Source organism: Oryctolagus cuniculus, chromosome 16, assembly GCF_051225735.1.
Source record: "Oryctolagus cuniculus isolate XC-2025 breed Fujian yellow rabbit chromosome 16, ASM5122573v1, whole genome shotgun sequence".
NCBI lineage: Eukaryota > Metazoa > Chordata > Mammalia > Lagomorpha > Leporidae > Oryctolagus > Oryctolagus cuniculus.
In genome coordinates, this window is record NC_142882.1 from 55,207,603 (window position 1) to 55,217,101 (window position 9,499).

General features: G+C 48.0%; 1 long non-coding RNA gene across 1 annotated transcript in view; it reads right to left on the reverse strand.

The window, feature by feature from the left end:
- Window positions 1-7,376, reverse strand: part of LOC103349489 (uncharacterized) — a 116,077-nt gene extending 108,701 nt beyond the window's left edge. The window contains exons 1-3 of the long non-coding RNA XR_016222636.1: window positions 7,343-7,376; window positions 6,619-7,245; window positions 4,427-4,468 (exon numbers count right to left, since the gene is read on the reverse strand). This is a non-coding gene — a long non-coding RNA (uncharacterized LOC103349489). The remainder of the gene's footprint in view (window positions 1-4,426; window positions 4,469-6,618; window positions 7,246-7,342) is intronic.
- Between the last annotated feature and the right edge of the window lie 2,123 nt (window positions 7,377-9,499).

The following is a 9,499-nucleotide window of genomic DNA, read 5'->3' on the forward strand; positions in this document are numbered from 1 at the left end:
TGGCCCAAGTCCTTGGACCCCTGCATTCATATGGGAGATCTGGAGGAAGTTCCTGACTCCTAGCTTTGGATTGTCTCAGCTCCGGCCATGGCAGCTATCCGGGGAGTGAACCAGCAGATGGATGTCCTCTCTCTGTGTGTCTCTGCCTCTCTCTGTAACTCTGTCTTTCAAATAAGTAAAAATAAATCTAAAAAAAAAAAAAAAAAAGATTGAGGCTGGCATTGTGCACAGTGAGTTAAGCCACCATCTGCATTGAGCACAAGTTCATGTTCTGGATGTTCCACTTCCAATCCAGCTCTCTGCTAACAGCCTGGGAAAAGCAGCAGATTGACCCAGCTCTGGCCATTGTGGCCATCTGGGGAGTAAACCAGCAGACAGAAGATCTCTCTCTCTCTTTCTGTAATTCTGCCTTTCAAATGAATAAATCTTTAAAAATAAAATAAAATAAAATTTAAAAAACACTAAGATCATTCATATCGTACATAGATACACATGGGGACAGGCATTTGGCCCAGTGGTTAAATGACCAGTTGGGGTGTCCACACCTATATCAAAGTGCTTGGGTTCAAGCCCTGACTCTGCTCCAGTTCTAGTCTCCTGCTAATGTGCACCCCAGGGGGCAGTAGGAGATGGTGCAAGTAGTTGGATCCCTGCTATCCATGGACTGGGTCCATGCTTTAGCCCATCCCAGGCTATTCTCTATAGAATGGTTCTATAATCTCATATTATAAATGTAAATTTTTAAAATTTACATTTGAGGTGTAAACCAACAGATGGGAACTCTGTCTCTATATCTCTGCTTCTCAAAAAAAAAACAAAACAATTTTTAAAAAAATTTTAAAGAATTTACAAAAGGGAGTGAATAAAATGGATTACCCAGTTTCTCTTTATCCATAGTGCAGGAAATGTGGGGAGCAGCCGGACTAGACTGAGTTACTGGAATTAAGACTTATTCTATGCATCTGCTCTCCCACAATATGGCGCTGGGAGAGAAGTAAACAGCTTCCGCACAGCTGCCTCCAGTTCAACTAATAGACTGTAGGACTTGCTCCTGATTGGAGAGCGGCGTACTCGGCGTGTGGGCAGCCGAGTTGGGATTGGCGGAGGAGGACTATAAAGGAGGAGAGAGACGGCATGCACCAGGAACATCTATGGGGAACATCTAAGGGAACCCGTGCAGCCCCCGAGAAAGCCGGCCGGCGGTGTGCCGCTCCCCTGCGGAAGTGGGGAATGCGGCCAGGGGGAACTGCCCTTCCACGGAGGTGGAAGGGATAGTAGCCAACCCGGGAAGAACCAGCAGCAAACCCGGGGAGGGCCGAGCAGACGAAAGAACAGCGCAGGGTCTTGTGTCGTTCCTCCACGAAGAGGGGGAGCGACATAATGGTGCCGTGACTCGGATAGGAAACCTAGCTCGGATAGGAAACTTAGGACGGATATGAAACTTAGGAGGGAAGAAACGGGAAGAACTAGGGAAAATATCGGAGAGAGAAACTAGCAAACAGCCTAGGGAAAAGCCGGACGAAAAAGGAGCCGGAAGAAGCTATTGAAAGCCTAGGCATAGACTCGGATACGGACTACGGGGGGAAGCTGGGAGAAATCTCTAAGGTCGAAAGCGAAAGTGAAAGCTAGAACAAACAGACTCGGACGTGGACTGTGGGGAGAGGCCAGGAGAAATGAGGGAGGAATATCGTTGGAGGAAAGCTTGGGGAAACATACCGGGTAGAGAAAAATGTTAGGGAAATTGAAGCCGCGGGGGGCAGGCCGAGGCGGAAACGGAAGCCACTTTGGGGTTCTCAAGTTAGCCCGGGAATAGGGGGCGAAAAGTTGAAACCAGAAGCTGAAACGTGAGCCAGGTTGGGATCCGTCTGATTAGCCCGGGGAGCAAAGGACGGGAAGCCAAACCGTGGGGCGGAGACGTACGCTGGGTTGAATTCGCCAGGCTAGCCCGGGGAACTTAGATTGAATGCTAGTGGCGGACACGTAAGCTACGCTGTGTTACTCCCGGAAGCCGCCGCGTGCAGAGCACGGGGCGTGAATAGATAGGGAACGGGGCTGGCGTAGGCCGTGGTGCAGACGCGAAGGGCGTGGAGACCGCGGAGCGCGCGAAGCCAAGCCGCGCAAAGCCGGGAAGCCGCGCAGATGAGAGACGCGGGCTGAAGCGGCTCGGCGGGAAAGCCGCGGAGAAATAGCCTCGGGGCGGAGCCTGCCGGCAGGGCGAGGCGCCGGGAAGCTGCTGAAGCGGCTCGGCGGGAAAGCCGCGGAGAAATAGCCTCGGGGCGGAGCCTGCCGGCAGGGCGAGGCGCCGGGAAGCTGCGGGGATAAGAGAAACAGAAGTTTAGAAGTAAGATGAGAAAAATAGGAATGCTGGAAGATAGAAGTAAAATGGGAGAAATAGGAATGCCCGGAGATAGAGAAATAGAAAGGCCTCCCCTCAACATGGCAATTAGAAAGTTTGGATTCGGTTTGCCCGATTAGTGAGGCGATGAGCACCTGGGCGGCTAGCAGCTTATGCGCCGCAGGTCACCGAAGACAGGCACGAATTAACATCAGTAAGGCTTCCCCACAATACCGCAATTAGAAGGCTTGGATTCGGTCTGCCTGATTAAGGCGGTAAGCGCCAGCAAGCAGCTCGACCAGAGTATGAGCTGCAGGTCACCGAAGATAGGCACGAACCAACACTAATAAGTCTCCCCCACAAAAAGGCAATGAGAAGGCTTGGATTCGGTTTGCCTGATAGGTTTTGTAAGCCCCTGCGGGCAGAGCAGAGCATGCGCTGCAGGGCACCGAACACAGGCACGCATCAGCGCCTAAAAACCTCCTCACAATGGCGAAGAGAGGACCCGGATTCGGTTTTCCTGATTGATAGGACTTGTAAGAGCCTGTGGCAGCTCTAGCAAGTAGAGCAGAGTGTGTGCCGCGGGACACCGAAGACAGGCGCGTATCAACGCCAAAAATAAAAAGAAAGGGGGATCTGTGGGGAGCAGCCGGACTAGACTGAGTTACTGGAATTAAGACTTATTCTATGCATCTGCTCTCCCACAATATGGCGCTGGGAGAGAAGTAAACAGCTTCCGCACAGCTGCCTCCAGTTCAGCTAATAGACTGTAGGACTTGCTCCTGATTGGAGAGCGGCGTACTCGGCGTGTGGGCAGCCGAGTTGGGATTGGCGGAGGAGGACTATAAAGGAGGAGAGAGACGGCATGCACCAGGAACATCTATGGGGAACATCTAAGGGAACCCGTGCAGCCCCCGAGAAAGCCGGCCGGCGGTGTGCCGCTCCCCTGCGGAAGTGGGGAATGCGGCCAGGGGGAACTGCCCTTCCACGGAGGTGGAAGGGATAGTAGCCAACCCGGGAAGAACCAGCAGCAAACCCGGGGAGGGCCGAGCAGACGAAAGAACAGCGCAGGGTCTTGTGTCGTTCCTCCACGAAGAGGGGGAGCGACAGGAAAAATATGAGCTGTTGCCCATTCTGTAGAATTCTCAGAAGTAGGAAGGAAAAAAATCATGTGTCCAAATATCTACTTATAAACCTGCTTATTCCTGAAAACTTTCAGATCTTCAATATTTAATTACTATTAATTAATCTTCAATATTTAATTACTGCTTAACATAATGTGGATCAGAAGTGGAGCAGCCAGAGTCCAACCAGAGCTCTGATATGGGATGCCAGCATTGCAAGTGGCAGCTTAATCCACTGTATCAGAACACCAGTCCCTGCCTGTCATTTTAAATACATACTTTTCTTAAAGTTTATTTTCCTTTTTATTATTTGAGACACAGACCAAGACAGAGAAAGGTCTTTTCCACCAGTTCACATCTCAAATGCCCACAATGGCAAGAGGGCCAAAGCTAAGGTCAGGAACTCAATCCAGTTCTCCTAACTACTTTAGCCATCATGAGCACCTCCAGGATCCATATTAGCAGGAAACTGGAACCAGGAGCTAGAACGAGGTATAAACCCCATGTACTCCAAAATTGGGCTGTAGGACCCCCAAGTGGCATCTTAACTGCTAGGATAAATGATCACCTCTAAATACATATTTATGGGGCCGGCGCTGTGGCGCAGCAGGTTAAAGCCCTGGCCTGAAGCGTCAGCATCCCACATGGGTGCCGGTTCGAGACCCGGCTACTCCACTTCCAATCCAGCTCTCTGCTATGGTCTGGGAGAGCAGTAGAAGATGGCCCAAATCTTTGGGCCCCTGCACCCCCATGGGAGACACAGAAGAAGCTCCTGGCTTCAGACTGGTGCAGCTCCAGCTGTTGCGGCCAATTGGGGAGTGAATCAGTAGATGGGAGACCTCTCTCTCTCTCTCTCTCTCTCTCTGCTTCTCCTTCTCTCTCTGTGTAACTATGACTTTCAAATAAATTAATTAATTAAAAAATACATACTTACAGGTATATTAGAGATGTAAGTATTTTTTCTTACCATTACTGCTGTTAACGTCCTTCTGCACCTCAGTTTCTGTACCTGTAAGATGGAGAAACAAGATTAGATGAATTCTAAAGCCTTCTTAGACTCTGTAATTCTACATATAACTAAATAATATCAGCAATCATGTCTGTAATTATGCCAAGTCCTTGTTCACTTATTAGAGTTGGAAAAGTAGGAAAAAGCAAGAGCATTCTCTTCTACATACATGCAACTCTTTCCCCACTTAATGTCAGTTGAGTCCTGAGAATGACTGGCTTCTGAAGACTGGCTTTGTAAGTTTCATAACATATTCCTTGTTGAGTCTAGTTTCTCTGGTTATTGCTAGTCAAGAGGTGTTAAGTTGTAAACTATGAGGATTAGTCCCTGGGGTAAAAATAAATTATTCTTTTCTTTTTTCTTTACATATAAATTGTGAGTGGATTTGCAGTATATAAAATATCCAAATGAAAACTGGGAGGTGGAAAATCATACTGCCAACCATATGGATACCAGCTTTCACAGAAACAAAACATCTGGACTTTATGTTGAATATTTCCATTTCCATTTCTGTCCACATGTTAGGCATGCCAGACACAACCCATGAATACAAGGGTGTCTTTCTTCTCTCTTAATTCCAGTAACTGGTGTTGGATATGAAAAAAAAAAAATGACTTTCACATAATTAATTAGACTTCTCTTTGACTTTGTTGCTAAATTTAACTTCTCTCTTTAGGTTTGTTTTCATTCAGGTATTTGTTATTTGCTTATCTACCCAAGAAGACATAACATATTTTGCATATATGTCTATAATTTTTCCAGCTAATTTTTTAATCAGTGAGCAACTACCCATTCTAGTAGCACTGATTCAAAAAAACTGGTAGATTGGGGCTAGAGTGCAGCAACCTATGACATCATCCTATATGAGCTTCAGTTCAATTCCCAGCTGATTCACTTCTGATTCAGCTCCCTGCTATGTGCCTGGGAGAACAGCCCAACTGCTTCCATTCTGAGGAGACCCAGACCCAAATGGAGCTCCATGTTTCTGGCTTTGGCTTGGCCCAGTCCTAGCCATTGCAGCCATTTGGGAAGTACACCACTAGATGAATGATCTCTCTCTTTCTCTCTCTCTCTGTAACTGCTTTTAAAATAAATAAGTCAATCTTTAAAAAAAAAAAAAAAGTAGCCTAGGGCCGGCGCTGCGGCTCACCAGGCTAATCCTCCGCCTTGCGGCACCGGCACACTGAGTTCCAGTCCGGGTCGGGGCGCCGGATTCTGTCCCGGTTGCCCCTCTTCCAGGCCAGTTCTCTGCTGTGGTCAGGGAGTGCAGTGGAGGATGGCCCAAGTACTTGGACCCTGCACCCCATGGGAGACCAGGAGAAGTACCTGGCTCCTGCCATCGGATCAGCGCGGTGCGTAGGCCGCGGCGGCCATTGGAGGGTGAACCAACGGCAAAGGAAGACCTTTCTCTCTGTCTCTCTCTCTCACTGTCCACTCTGCCTGTCAAAAAAAAAAAAAAAAAAAAAAAGAGTGTGGGCTCTGGATTCAGTGGATGAGTTAATTACACAACATCTTGACCCCTTTTCCTTATCAGTAAAATAATAATAATATCTCCTTCTTGGGGCCGAGTATGAATTACATGAGCTAATACATGTAAAATATTCAGCACAGGGCTATCTGAAAACATAGGAAGTTTAAGTCACCTACCCCAGCTCAGACTGTGAATGAGAAAAGACAATGTGGGTGCCCTGAATTCCAGGTCGGGGCACTCTCTACTACTGGAAGTCAAGGTCCCTGCCCTCAAGAAGCTTCAGATCATGTGAGGAGTCAAGACTAACACAGATTATTAGTTTAGTTTGCCAGCCCCAGTCCAGTGCCCTGTAACAAAGCTTCCTGGTGAAAGCCGGAGTTGTGAAGAGGACCGCGGTAGAAAGAGGGACAGAGTACAGGAAACTTTCCAGAAGAAAAAAGGTGAGGACTGCCGCAAAGCTTGAAGGCAGTTTGACTCAGTGAGTGAAGGAGAAGTAACACAAGGACGCTTCCTCGAAGCAGCCGACGGAAACGTCACCCATCGCACCTGCAAGGCGCACCCCTGCTGCTGAAAACGACTGAGCGGAACCAGGAGGGGAACGAGTATGTGACTAAACGAAGCCCGTTCTGACATCTGGGGAGGATCTTAAAAAGATGGCCCAGGGGGCGAGGTTCCCGACCTGGGTCTCTTCCCTTGGAAGCCACGTCTGTCCTTCTTCCTCTCGGGCTCGGGCTTGGAGAATGGAGGCCCTCACAGGAGTCAGGCAGTAGCCCCACGCTGTTGGGCCCCTCCTGCAGCGCACCTGGAACCCGGGCGAGGCTGGCTGAAAGAATGAGGAAACTCGGGGCCTCCTCGCCCTCGGCGACAAAGCGCTGCCCTTCGCAGCCTCGGTGACGCACCCCTCTTCGCCACCCCAGGGCGCGAGCGGCCGAACACGCACGCCCCGGCCCGGCCGGCCGGAGCCGCGACGCTCGCACACGACACGCCAGGGAAAGGCCCGGATGCTGCGCCCCTCCTGGGTCCCAGGAGAGGTGACGGAGGGAGCGGCGGCGCGCAGGGAGGAATTCAGAGGGAGCCGACGGGGCGGCCCGGGGAAGGAAAGTCGTCATCTTCTTGGTGTCGGAGCGTGTGGGAGGCCTTGCGCCATCCGCCTCAGGCAGCTGCACCTGGCCGGCCGCCATGAGCCCGGCGCTGAGCCTCTCGCCCGCCCTCCGTGGCGCTGGCAGAGCCGGAGTTCGCGCGGCCGCCGCCTGAGCGACTCCGTGGCGGGAGTCCGGCTTTTCCCGAAGCTGTCCCCTAGCGCGTCCTGAAGGAGGAACCCTATTTGTTCCTCACAGTGAAATTCTCCTTCGTATTTTACCACAGACGCCTTGCTGATGCTTCAGAGGAGAGAATGTCCGTACCATTTTCAATCATGGCTTTCTGCACTCTCGTCATGGTTCTGTGGTGATTGTTCTTTTAAAACGAAGCACGTCGTAATTTGTAGAATGTCCATAGCGGCTAAGAAGCATCCTAGTTTGTAAAGAAAAAAGGTGTTCGATATTTTTTTCTTTATTTTCTGTTTCAGGCAGTTGCATAGGTTTCCCAAGCAGTTAACCCCACAAGCCTAAGATGAAAATCCAAAATAATCTGACTTCTATAGAGGAGGCTCATGACTCGACATTTTCTCAACACCTTTTTAATAAGAGTAAAATGTAATAGGTTGTTTAAAAAGCAGAGATGTATGTTTTAATTGTGTCTGGGACGTTGTGAAGGAAATATTCACCTTTTCACTTATTTCTAGTAAACTCAAAATGAAATCTTTCAAGGATATTTTCCAGGTTATAATTAGGGTTTAGTTTTGGGGGAAAAAAAAAAGAAACTGCAAACGCATTCGCAGGCTGTGCCTGTGGACGGCAGTTCTTTGCTATTTGGTTTGCAGTTGTGCAAGTGAAGGTCAACTCTATTTGATGACTGGTGTTACTAAAAATAACGCTGCAAAATCTGACAATTCCAGTTCTCTTCAAATACTGACAGCCATTGATGTCCCTTTGGGCAACAGGTTCCCCTGAGACCTGTAGGACCCCATGGGAAAAAGATGTAAGAGAATGTGGCTAGTTGTGTTGCAAGGAAATGCTGTTAGTGGTTTGGGCTTGAGGGGTGTGTGGGGGTGGGGCAGGTGAGTGAGTCGTGGAGGAAAAACACAAGGGTCAGAAGAATGCAAGAGGCATTTGCTGTGCTACAAACTGGATAATAAAAAGCAAGCAAACAAAAAAGATGCAGGGTAGGAACCTTCCCTGGAATTCTGCTTGCTTCTGTAAGCCCTGTCCAGCTGATGCTGTGGGCAATTTAATGGAGACTGAACTTGGGTGCAGGAACTCTTTCATTTATTCTAACTTACTCTAGGTTTTAAAACCAAACAAATACATATTTGTGTGTTGACTCTTACCTACCCTCACTGCTTTTATATTTTAAGAATATTTAAAGGTACATAACCCAATGTTTGGTTATTCAAACAAAATAATAGAAACACTCATCTTGGAGATTGTTTCAAAGGGCAAGGAGTCCTGATGACCTCAAAATTTTAAATATTTGATTGAGGGGATGGCCAGTAAAGCAGAAATGGACAAAAGTAGATGATATGCAGCTGGACACAAATCACAAAGACTAAGCTGGAGGAGGGACCAGGGTAAATCTGTATTTTAGAATTAGAAAGTGTGCTGAATTTGGGCTCTAAGCTACCTTGGTTGTCATTCAGGAAGAGCACTGACACTGGGCTCTCAGTCAAATCAGTCCTCCTTTGGAGACCTTTTCCTGATCCATAAAATAAGAGGATGGGTAGTTCTGCTTATCCGGGCACAAGGAATGCTAAGGCAGAACTTCTGTGTGCCCTCACAAATGCAAGCACAAATTAAATTTATCAGCAGCAGAGGGTCACCAAAGTTAGCCATCCAATGAGTAGCTTATCTGATATCCTGATAACAGCATGCTAACTTGTGTTCTTGTGTGTATTGAAAAAGCCACAGCATTGCTGAGAGAAAGAGCGGTATTTTACAGTCTCACCCAGTGTAAAGAAAGATGCTGTCCCTGCACTGATTTCAGACTTTTAAAACCAAAGGGTTGCATATTTCTCAAAATAGTAAATTAGACTCAAAAGCCTAGAGCTTCTAACTTCAAGAATAATTATTCTTAAGAAAGAAAGTCAAACAGCGGTGACCATTTTTCACAGACGTGCTTAGCCATCAGGAAGGCTTAATAAATCCCTATTTAGTATGCATTTATGCAGTGATTACATGAACTTTGACCTCTGAGGAGCTGTAGCAATTAGCTTCAGTGTCCAGCATCCTCTACCCACCATTCCCCATTGGCTCCTTGGGTATTCTTTTTTCATCTCTCAGTAGTTCCTGCACTAGGAGGACATAAAATTTCAAAGTTGACTTTCCTCCTGAAGTATTTGCTTCTGCACAAACCAGTTCCCCTTGCTCTCCCCCAGCTCCCGTCTGAGCAGTCATCTCAGCTGAATGTTGGGGCTCTCATTGTCGATATCACTCAAATGCAAATAATCTCAATTCACTCTTGCC